Genomic DNA, 11,056 nt, shown 5'->3' with positions numbered 1-11,056 from the left:
ACCGGAGTGACAAATCCTAATCTCAAAATACGCCAACCCAACAAGTACCTTCGGAGACACCTGTAGAGCACCTTTATAATCACCCAGTTACGTTGTGACATTTGGTAGCACACAAAGTGTTCCTCTGGTAAACGGGAGTTGCATAATCTCATAGTCATAGGAACATGTACAAGTCATGAAGAAAGCAATAGCAACAAACTAAACGATCAAGTGCTATGCTAACGGAATGGGTCAAGTCAATCACATAATTCTCCTAATGATGTGATCCCGTTAATCAAATGACAACTCTTTGTCTATGGCTAGGAAACTTAACCATCTTTGATCAACGAGCTAGTCAAGTAGAGGCATACTAGTGACACTCTGTTTGTCTATGTATTCACACGTGTATCATGTTTCCGGTTAATACAATTCTAGCATGAATAATAAACATTTATCATGCTATATGGAAATAAATAATAAATTTATTATTGCCTCTAGGGCATATTTCCTTCAACATTGTCTTCTCGTTCATCAAAAGGACATTAAGACGGCTTTCCTCAATGGAGAGTTGAAGGAGGAAATTTACATGGATCAACTAGATGGCTTTGTGGTACCTGGTCAGGAAGGAAAGGTGTGCAAGTTATTAAAGTCTTTATATGGCCTTAAACAAGCTCCTAAGGAGTGGCATGAGAAGTTCGAAAGAACATTAACTCTGTCGGCTTTGTAGTAAACGATGGTGACAAGTGTGTGTACTATCGCCATCGTGGGGGCGAAGGAGTCATTCTTTGTCTGTATGTCGATGACATACTGATCTTTGGAACCAAACTTCATCTAATCAAGGAGGTTAAGGATTTCTTATCTCGCTATTTTGAGATGAAGGATCTAGGAGTAGCTGATGTTATCTTAAACATCAAGCTGTTGAGAGATGAGAATGGTGGGATCACACTACTTCAGTCTCACTATGTGGAAAAAAATCTTGAGTCGTTTTGGGTATAGCGACTGCACGCCTTCTCCAACTCCATATGATGTTAGTGTGTTGCTTCAAAAGAATCGACAGATTGCTAGAGACCAACTGAGGTATTCTCAGATTATTGGCTCGCTTATGTGTTTGGAGAGTGCCACAAGGCCTGATATCTCTTTTGTTGTGAGCAAGCTGAGTCGGTTTGTGTCAATCCTGGGAGATGATCATTGCCGTGCGCTTGAGAGAGTTATGCACTACTTGAAAGGCACTACGAGCTATGGAATTCACTATACCGGGTATCCAAGGGTACTGGAGGGTTATAGAGACTCAAACTGGATATCTAATGCTGATGAGATTAAGGCCACAAGTGGTTATGTTTTTACATTTGGTGGTGGCGCTATTTCCTGGAAGTCTTGCAAGAAGACCATCTTAACGAGGTCAACTATGGAAGCAGAACTCACGACATTAGACACTGCCACTGTTGAAGCAGAGTGGCTTCATGAGCTCTTGATGGACTTACCTATGGTTGAAAAATCAATACCCCCTATCCTGATGAACTGTGATCATCAAGATAAACAGTTCTAAGGATAATATGAAGTCCTCAAGGCATGTGAAGAGGAGACTAAAATCTGTCAGAAAATTGAGGAACTCCAGAGTTATTACGTTGGATTATATCCAAACGTCCAAAAACTAGGCAGATCCCTTCACTAAGGGTTTACCACATAATGTGATAGATAATGCATTGATGGGGATGGATTTGAGACCCACCACATGAGTTGTCCATGAAGGAAATATGCCCTAGAGGCAATAATAAATTTGTTATTTTATATTTCCTTATATCATGATAAATGTTTATTATTCATGCTAGAATTGTATTAATTGGAAACTTGATACATGTGTGGATACATAGACAAAACACCGTGTCCCTAGTAAGCCTCTACTAGACTAGCTAGTTAATCAAAGATGGTTAAGTTTCCTAACCATAGACATATGTTGTCATTTGATGAACAAGATTACATCATTAGGATAATGATGTGATGGACAAGACCCATCCGTTAGCTTAGCATAATGATTGTTAAGTTTTATTGCTATTGCTTTCTTCATGTGATACACATATTCCTTTGACTATGAGATTATGCAACTCCCGGATACCAGAGGAATACCTTGTGTGCTATCAAATGTCACAACGTAACTGGGTGATTATAAAGATTCTCTATAGGTATCTCCGAAGGTGTTTGTTGGGTTGGTATAGATCGAGATTAGGATTTGTCACTCTAAGTATCGGAGAGGTATCTCTGGGCCCTCTCGATAATGCACATCATAATAAGCCTTGCAAGAAATGTGCCTAATGAGTTAGTTGCGGGATGATGCATTACAGAACGAGTAAAGAGACTTGTCGGTAACAAGATTGAACTAGGTATGAAGATACCGACGATTGAATCTCAGGCAAGTAACATACCGATGACAAAGGGAATAACGTATGTTGTCATAACGGTTTGACCAATAAAGATCTTCGTAGAATATGTGGGATCCAATATGAGCATCCAGGTTCAGCTATTGGTTATTGACCGGAGAGGTGTCTCGGTCATGTCTACATAGTTCTCAAACCCATAGGGTTCGCACGCTTAAACGTTCGATGACGATTTGTATTATATGAGTTATGTGATTTGGTGACCGAGTGTTGTTCGGAGTCCCAGATGAGATTACAGACATGATGAGGAGTCTTGAAATGGTTGAGAGGTGAAGATTCATATATAGGACGATAGTATTTGGACACCGGGAGTGTTCCGGAGGGTACCGGGTATGTATCGGGTCACCGGAAGGGGTTCCGGGCAACCCCCGGCAAACTATATGGGCCTAATGGGCCAAGATAAGGATAGACCGGCCCCTAAGGGGCCGGTGCACCCCCTCCATATGGTCTGGACAAATTGGAGTAGAAAAGGGGAAGGAGGAAAGGAAAAAGGGAATAGGATTCCCCCTTCCCTCTCTTTCCTTCCTACTTTGAATAGGAACAAGAAAGGGGGGAGGCCGAATTGGGAGGACCCCAAGTGGCCAAGTAGGATTCCTCCTACTTGAGGCGCCCCCTTGGCTACCTCTCCTCCCCTCCAACCTATATATATATATATATATATATATATATATATATATATATATATATATGAGGGGGGCACCGCTAGAAACCACACCAATGATTGTTAGCCATGTGCGGCGCCCCCCTCGACAATTTACGCCTCTGGTCATATTCACGTAGTGCTTAGGCGAAGCCCTGCGCGGATCACTTCACCATCACCATCACCATGCCATCTTGCTGACAAAACTCTCCCTCTACACTTTGTTGGATCAAGAGTTCGAGGGATGTCATCGAGCTGAACTTGTGCAGAACTCGGAGGTGTCGTACGTTCGGTACTTGATAGGTTGAATCGAGAAGATGTTCGACTACATCAACTGCGTTAAACTAACGCTTCCGTTTTCGGTCTACAAGGGTACGTGGACACACTCCCCCCTCTCGTTGCTATGCATCTCTTAGATAGATCTTGCGTGATCATAGGAATTTTTTTGAAATTGCATGCTACGTTCCCCAACAGTGGCATCCGAGCTAGGTCTATGCGTAGATGCTATGCATGAGTAGAACACAAAGAGTTGTGGACGATGATAGTCATACTTCTTACCACCAACGTCTTATTTTGATTCGGCGGTATTGTTGGATCAAGCGGCCTGTGCCAACCTTACATGACCACGTTCATGAGATCGGTTCCACCGACAGACATGCAACTTGTTTTGCATAAAGGTGGCTGGCGGGTGTCCGTTTCTCCAACTTTAGTTGAATCGAATTTGACTACGGCCGGTCCTTGTTGAAGGTTAAAACAACAAACTTGATGAAACACCATTGTGGTTTTGATGCGTAGGTAAGAATGGTTCTTACTAGAAGCCCATAGCAGCCACTTAAAACTTGCAACAACAAAGTAGAGGACGTCTAACTTGTTTTTGCAGGGCATGTTGTGATGTGATATGGTCAAGACATGATGTGATATACGTTATTGTATGAGATGATCATGTTTTGTAAAAGTTATCGGCAACTGGCAGGAGCCTTATGGTTGTCGCTTTATTGTATGAAATGCAATCGCCATGTAATTGCTTTACTTCATCACTATGTGTTAGTGATAGTTGTAGAAGCAATAGTTGGCGAGACGACCATGAAACTACGATGGAGATCAAGGTGTCATGCTGGTGACGATGGAGATCATGACGGTGTGACGCCCCCGATTCAATCGTACACTAATCATACACGCAAACGTGTACGATCAAGATCAGGGACTCATGAGAAGATATCACAACACAACTCTACAAATAAAATAAGTCATACAAGCATCATATTACAAGCCAGGGGCCTCGAAGGCTGGAATACAAGAGCTCGATCATAGATGAGTTAGCGGAAGCAACAATATCTGAGTACAGACATAAGTTAAACAAGTTTGCCTTAAGAAGGCTAGCAAAAACTGGGATACCGATCGAAAGAGGCGCAGGCCTCCTGCCTGGGATCCTCCTAAACTACTCCTGGTCGTCGTCAGCGGGTTGCACGTAGTAGTAGGCACCTCCCGAGTAGTAGTAGCCGTCGTCGACGGTGGCGTCTGGCTCCTGGGCTCCATTGCCTGGTCGCATCAATCGGGTATAGAAAGGGGGAAAAGAGGGAGCAAAGCAACCGTGAGTACTCATCCAAAGTACTCGCAAGCAAGGAGCTACACTACATATGTATGCATTGGTATCAAATGGAATGAGGGTATCATATGTGGACTGAACTGCAGAATGCCAGAATAAGAGGGGGATAGCTAGTCATATCGAAGACTACGCTTCTGGCCACCTCCATCTTGCAGCATGTGGAAGAGAGTAGATGGTAAGTTCTCCAAGTAACATCGCATAGCATTAATCTAACCGATGATCCTCCCCTCGTCGCCATGTGAGAGAGCGATCACCGGTTGTATCTGGCACTTGGAAGGGTGTGTTTTATTAAGTATCCAGTTCTAGTTGTCATAAGGTCAAGGTACAACTCCAAGTCGTCTTGTTACTGAAGATCATAGCTATTCGAATAGATTCACTTCCCTGCAGGGGTGCACCACATTTCCCAACACACTCGATCCCCTTTGTCCGGACACACTTTCCTGGGTCATGCCCGGCCTCGGAAGATCAACACGTCACAGCCCTACCTAGGCACAACAGAGAGGTCAGCACGCCGGTCTAAATCCTATGGCGCAGGGGTCTGTGCCCATCGCCCATTACACACCTGCAAGTTGCGAGGGCGGCCGGAAGCAGACCTAGCCTAGCAGGCGTTCTAGTCTAATCCGGCGCCCGCCGCTTAGTCGCTGACGTCACGAAGGCTTCGGCTGATACCACGACGTTGAGTGCCCATAATTGTCCCCGCGTAGTTGGTTAGTGCGTATAGGCCTGTAGCCAGACTCAGATCAAATACCCAGATCTCGTTAAGCGTGTTATTTTGAAGTAATCGCGAACGCCGTCCAGGGCTAGGCCCACCTCTCTCCTAGGTGGTCTCAACCTGTCCTGTCGCTCTGCCTCAAAGTAACAGTCGGGGGCCGTCGGGAACTCAGGCCCACCACTACCTGGATGGAGCCACCTGCCCCTTCAGCCCCCACATCAGAATCACTTGCGGGTACTCAACGAGCCGACCCGACTTTAGTCACCACCTGTATAGTATGAATATATGTATGTATTTACCTGTGACCAACACTCGACATGATCACGGCCTGATAGTATAACATGGAAGACTGACAAGAATGTAGGGCCACTGATGATAATCTAGCATCCTATACTAAGTATTTAGGATTACAGGTAAGATATCAACAGTTGTAGCAATAATTACAGGCTATGCATCAGAATAGGATTAATGGAAAGCAGTAACATGCTACACTACTCTAATGCAAGAAGTAGAGAGAAGAGTAGGCGATATTTGGTGATCAAAGGGGGGGCTTGCCTGGTTGCTCTGGCAAGCAGGACGTGTCGTCAACATCATAGTCGAACTGGGGGGTTGCCGGCAGTCTCGGGGTCTACCGGAAAGAAGTAACGGAGGGGGAACACAAAAAATAATAGAGCAATCAAAGTAACACAAAACGTAATGTGGCAATGCGCGGTGCTAGAGGTGGCCTAACACAGTACTAGGTGATACCGGTGAAGGGGGGAAACATCCAAGAAAGTATTTCCCGGTGTTTCGCGTTTTCGGACAGATGAACCGGAGGGGAAAAGTTGCGAGTTTGCTATGCTAGGGATGTGTGTCGGATGAACGGAGAGTGTATCCAGATTCGTCTCATCGTTCTGAGCAACTTTCATGTAGAAAGTATTTTCATCCAAGCTATGGTTTATTTTATATTGATTTTAAAATATTTAAATCAATTTTAGGATTTATTTAATTAATTTAATTCAACATTATCCAGAATAGTGTTTGCTGACGTCATCATGACGTCAGCAGTTGACCTGGTCAACCTGACAGGTGGGTCCCGTTCGTTATTGACTGTTTAGTCTAATTAGGGTTTAATTAAATTAACTAATTGATTAGATTAATTAAACATGATTAATTAACTTAATTAATTAATTAAATTAATTATTATTTATTTTTTAAATTCGTTTTGGGGGTGGGCCCCCTAGTCAGTGGCTCTAGGGGCCAAATGGGACGGGCTACCAGGCGCGGGCAGGAGCACCCGCCGTGCGCCGCGGCTAACAGACCTCCGGGGGAAAGGGGGCGCGCGGGCGCTGGGGTCCGGCGCCGGCGGCTGTGGCCGCGGCCGCTGCTGGTCCAGCAGCAGCAAGGGCCGGCAAGCAGAGTGAGCAGGGGCTGCCGGGGAGGCGCGGTCGGCGCGACACGACAGGGCGCGGGGTAGGCGTGGCTTGCGGGCGCGGGCGGAACGTGGCACAGGCGGGCGGAGGCGACGACGCCGGCGGGCAGAGGCGGCCAGCGGGCGAGGTGGAGTAGCGGGCAGCGGCGGCGGCCTTGGTCGTGAGCGGCAGTTGCAGGGGGCGCGAGCAGCGATGGCAGTAGCGCCGGCGAGATGGAGGCGTGGGAGTGGCCATGACGCGAGGTGCGCGGCCAGGTGCTCGCGGGGGCGCGCGTGGGCAGTGCGGGGGCTGTGAGCGCGAGCACACACACAGGCAGGCACACGGTGGCCACATCGTGTCGGGAGGCAGCGGCGGCCAGCAGCGAGGTTGCAGGCGAAGGGCGTGGCGCGGGTGAGGGGCATGGGACGTGGGGCAACGGTCGACGCAGTGACCGAACGAGGCAGAGGAGGGAGAGGCCGAGGCCTCACCGGCGTGGATGAGGAGAGGGGGTGGCGAGGCTCGAAGAAGCCGTTCGGGGAGGAGACGGGGAGGTCCAGTGGGGAGGGAGGCGCCGAGCGGTGATGGCTACGGCGGAGGAGCTCCGGCGAGTGACGAGCGGCGACGGTGGTCCGTGGCGGCGTCGAGGTCATGTGTGCGGTTGTGCTCGCCGGCGCCGCGGGGAGCAGCGGCGAACGCCGCTCGGACGGCGAGGCGTCGGCTAGGCGGGGTCTCCGAGGAGGAGGCACCATCGTCGGGGGCGCAGGGCGGCTCAAGATCGGGCGGGGAGGGTGACGGGGGTTGCCTGATCCCGATCCAGGCGGGAACATGGGAGAGAGGGGGGGAGTGGGGTAGTGGGTGGACTAGGGTTTCGAGAGTGGGGGGGGTGGTGGCCTAAGTAGGCCAGGGGGTGGGCCGGCAGGCCACTCGGCCACACGACCAACTGGGCCAAGGCCCAGTCGGAGGGGGGGGGGTAAAGCTGTTTTCCTTTTATTTTATTTTTGTTTTATTTTATATTTTTATTTTACTGTTTTATTTTAGTTTCCTTTTGAATTTGGTTTTATAAACTACACCACTGGTTCCTAATTTAGTTTTAATAAGTATGCCACTGCCCCATAAGTGTTTGGCAATAAAACAAATAGTTTAATATCTTATCAAATTGAAAAGGGTAGTTAGTTAAATGTTTTGCTGCTGTTTTAAATATTTTAGTGCACTTAAACCTTTTTTAAAATTGGGGTTTCTCCACAATAATTACCTATGCATTATTTGGCAACACCCCAACATTACAGTTTTAATATTTGAAAATATTTTATTGTTTGCTTGATTTTGAATTTGAATTTGAACCAGTTTCGAACTAACGCAAGATTAGCAACAATAATCAAGGTGACGTGGGATTACTGTTGCCTAATTATCCGGGCATCACAATTCTCCTCCACTACAAGAAATCTCGTCCCGAGATTTAAGAGGTAGTGAAAAGGGGGAAGGTTTAGTTACGAAATTCTAATGGATCTTCTCGGCCTTGGTTACTCTTCTCGAAGAGCTCGATCCATTAAGTTGATGCATTTATTCCTCTTCTCCAGGTCATCATGATGAAGTTGCCATCCTTCCTTCAGGATCTTCATCGTACTTACGAAAGGTTAAGAGGGGAAAACTCTATAAGGACGGATTCTAACAGGATTGAGCATCAGACGGTTAACTCGGGGGAAGAAGCAGAAGTATCTCTCGAATTGAAACTTAAGAAGATACCGAGAGCAAAGTAAGAAGGTACCATGAGAAGTTTCAAATGGATAGGCAATGGTTCTATGTCTGAAACCAAGTGCGAAAGGGGTCCAGAGCAACGAGATTAAGTATTGCGTCTGTTACGAAAATAGATCACTAGTTAGGTGGCCCGTGAATTACATACGAGGCCACGTGCGAGGAACAACCTTGGGAACAGGGGTGTACAGGAGAGTCAGGTTTCGATCATGTGGAATTGTGGGTTATGGGCCCACCATGTGGGTTAAAAGTAGAGAATAACCGGCCAGTTATGTTGGCAGCATCGTTGGTACCAAGGGTGAGGGATGAAGAGAACTATTTTCCTGCTCGTTGAAACGAGGCGGACCAATAGGCAAAGTTCTCGTCCATCGGTGGTTACCGAAATGTCATCAACAATAGTAACACAGTCTTACTGACACAGTTGTACACCAAGGTGTTTACATAAGCAGAGAATATTACTGCTTAGATCATATAGATCACAAGGAGGGTTAAACAAATCAATGGAAGGAAAATGTGATCATCAGATTAAATAGAACAATGGAAAGGCCAATGTGTTTAAACACATATTTCAAGGGTATATCCTTCGGAAGGACAAGCAGAGCATGATATCCATGACAGGATATCATGTAGAAAACTCTTTAGGTAAGGGGAGAGAAATTTCATGAAATTACCCATACCACGGTGTTTGGATAATTGAGCAAGAAACATTTAGCATTAGGCTTCAAATGATCTTGTTGAAAATTGGAGTATCACAGACATGCTTCGAGATAGTATTGACATGGTCTTCAAGCAAAGGTCGTACTTGGGATACACGAAGGATTCATCAGGAACAACTTATAGAATAAGTCTTACAGTTTCCTCATGGAAGAATGGATAACATTGCTAAAGGGAACTATAACAATAGGGCCTCCGTCCAGGTGGGCTAGGTATGACACCACCTTACCGGGTCATATAAAGAACATCGTTATAACTCCTGGAAATATGTTTCAACCATCATCTCAGACCGAGATTCGGTTCTGATAGGTGGCAGGATACCTCAGACTCAGGATGCCTGAGAAGGAAAGGTGCAACACAAATTGATGATATGACATTGTTAGATTCTCGGAAATGAACAATGGAAACAAGTTCCGAAACAAGAGTTCATCACTAAAACCAAGGAGAGGATGAAGAGGTGGTTGATGAACTCAGCGACAATTCATTGAGATGTTCAAAAGATGGATTTCCACAGTTATGTGAACAAGGAGATAACATTTGTCGGATCAAATGATATAAGGATGTATGCTCGAGAAAAACATACACAATTAAGCATTGGTTGAAAAGTGCACCCAAAATATGGTCTTAGGTAGCATGATCAATGTTAGGAAGGTGATTTAACAACCAATAGTCTAAGAATGAAATATCGACCATTAACTTGAAAGCAATAGGGTTGCTAGAAACATGAACAAGTTTGTGTTGAACGGAAGGCAATAAAGTGGTCGATGATAACACAAATCATCGAGGGCAAGGATGGTACCTCTCATCATGAATTCAATTGATATCCTGGAAGGGGTCAAAATGTTGATGATGATCACGACACACTTGTCGAGGGGTTTCATGAGGATATAATCGATCATCGATGACATCAAGGAAAAGGAAGGGTGAAGCGGAAGTTATCAGAACCATGGGTATGAAACATACTCGAAATCAAGTTTGCTATTCAAGGAGAAATGATATGACAAGGAAGATCGACTTAAGATTAGCTCACTGTCGAAATTTGTGCTCTATGAAGCAGGACCAGGTAGCACAGTTAAAAATTAGCCCAATGTGATAGCCAATCAGGCTAGGATTGACATGCTCGAGTACAAACTCGTGAATAAAGGAGATTACTAAGAGTTGTTTAATCGTGGTGCGGACCCGATTTAGTTATTGGTGTCCTCGAGTGACTAACAACTCGGAACCAGGGAACATTGGAATCGATGAGGAATAATACTCGATGAAGGCTCATAATAAGCAACATGGTTCGATGATATTATCAAGATACCAGAGGGTAATACTCGGAGGTAGAGCAAAATAGAGGTTTGACAATTGTATTGATCTACAAAAGACAAGTACTTTAACTTGTCCGAGAAAAGTTATCAAGGAATATCAATATGGCCGAAACCATAGTTGCAAGGGATCCAATTCAAAGACACCGGAAGAATTATCCAACTAATTAAAAGTTTTTCAAGAAGCTTCCATGATAAGTTCCACATCGGGTCCATGGGCATGAACATAAAGTTCAAGGTCGACTCCCATTTCTTTAATGTATAACCTTCCATTCACTTCTCGCGTTCGATGAAGTTGTAGTGTTGAAATTTTATCTAGCAAAATACCAGAAGAGTATAGCTCGTGAAAACTTTCGAGTTCACACATATTAAGGAAGGCATAGGTTCAACCCATCGGGGCATTCTGGAAACATATACCACAAGCTTCAATAGTAAATATCACCAGCTCGAAAGCAGAGCATGGTTGTCCAAATCAAGGAATAGGATTTACCAATGGCATTATGTATCGGGGAAAGAACTT

This window comes from Triticum urartu, chromosome 2A (assembly GCF_056163025.1).
Source record: "Triticum urartu cultivar PI428250 chromosome 2A, HENAU_Tu73, whole genome shotgun sequence".
Lineage (NCBI taxonomy): Eukaryota > Viridiplantae > Streptophyta > Magnoliopsida > Poales > Poaceae > Triticum > Triticum urartu.
This window is presented reverse-complemented; position numbering follows the sequence as displayed.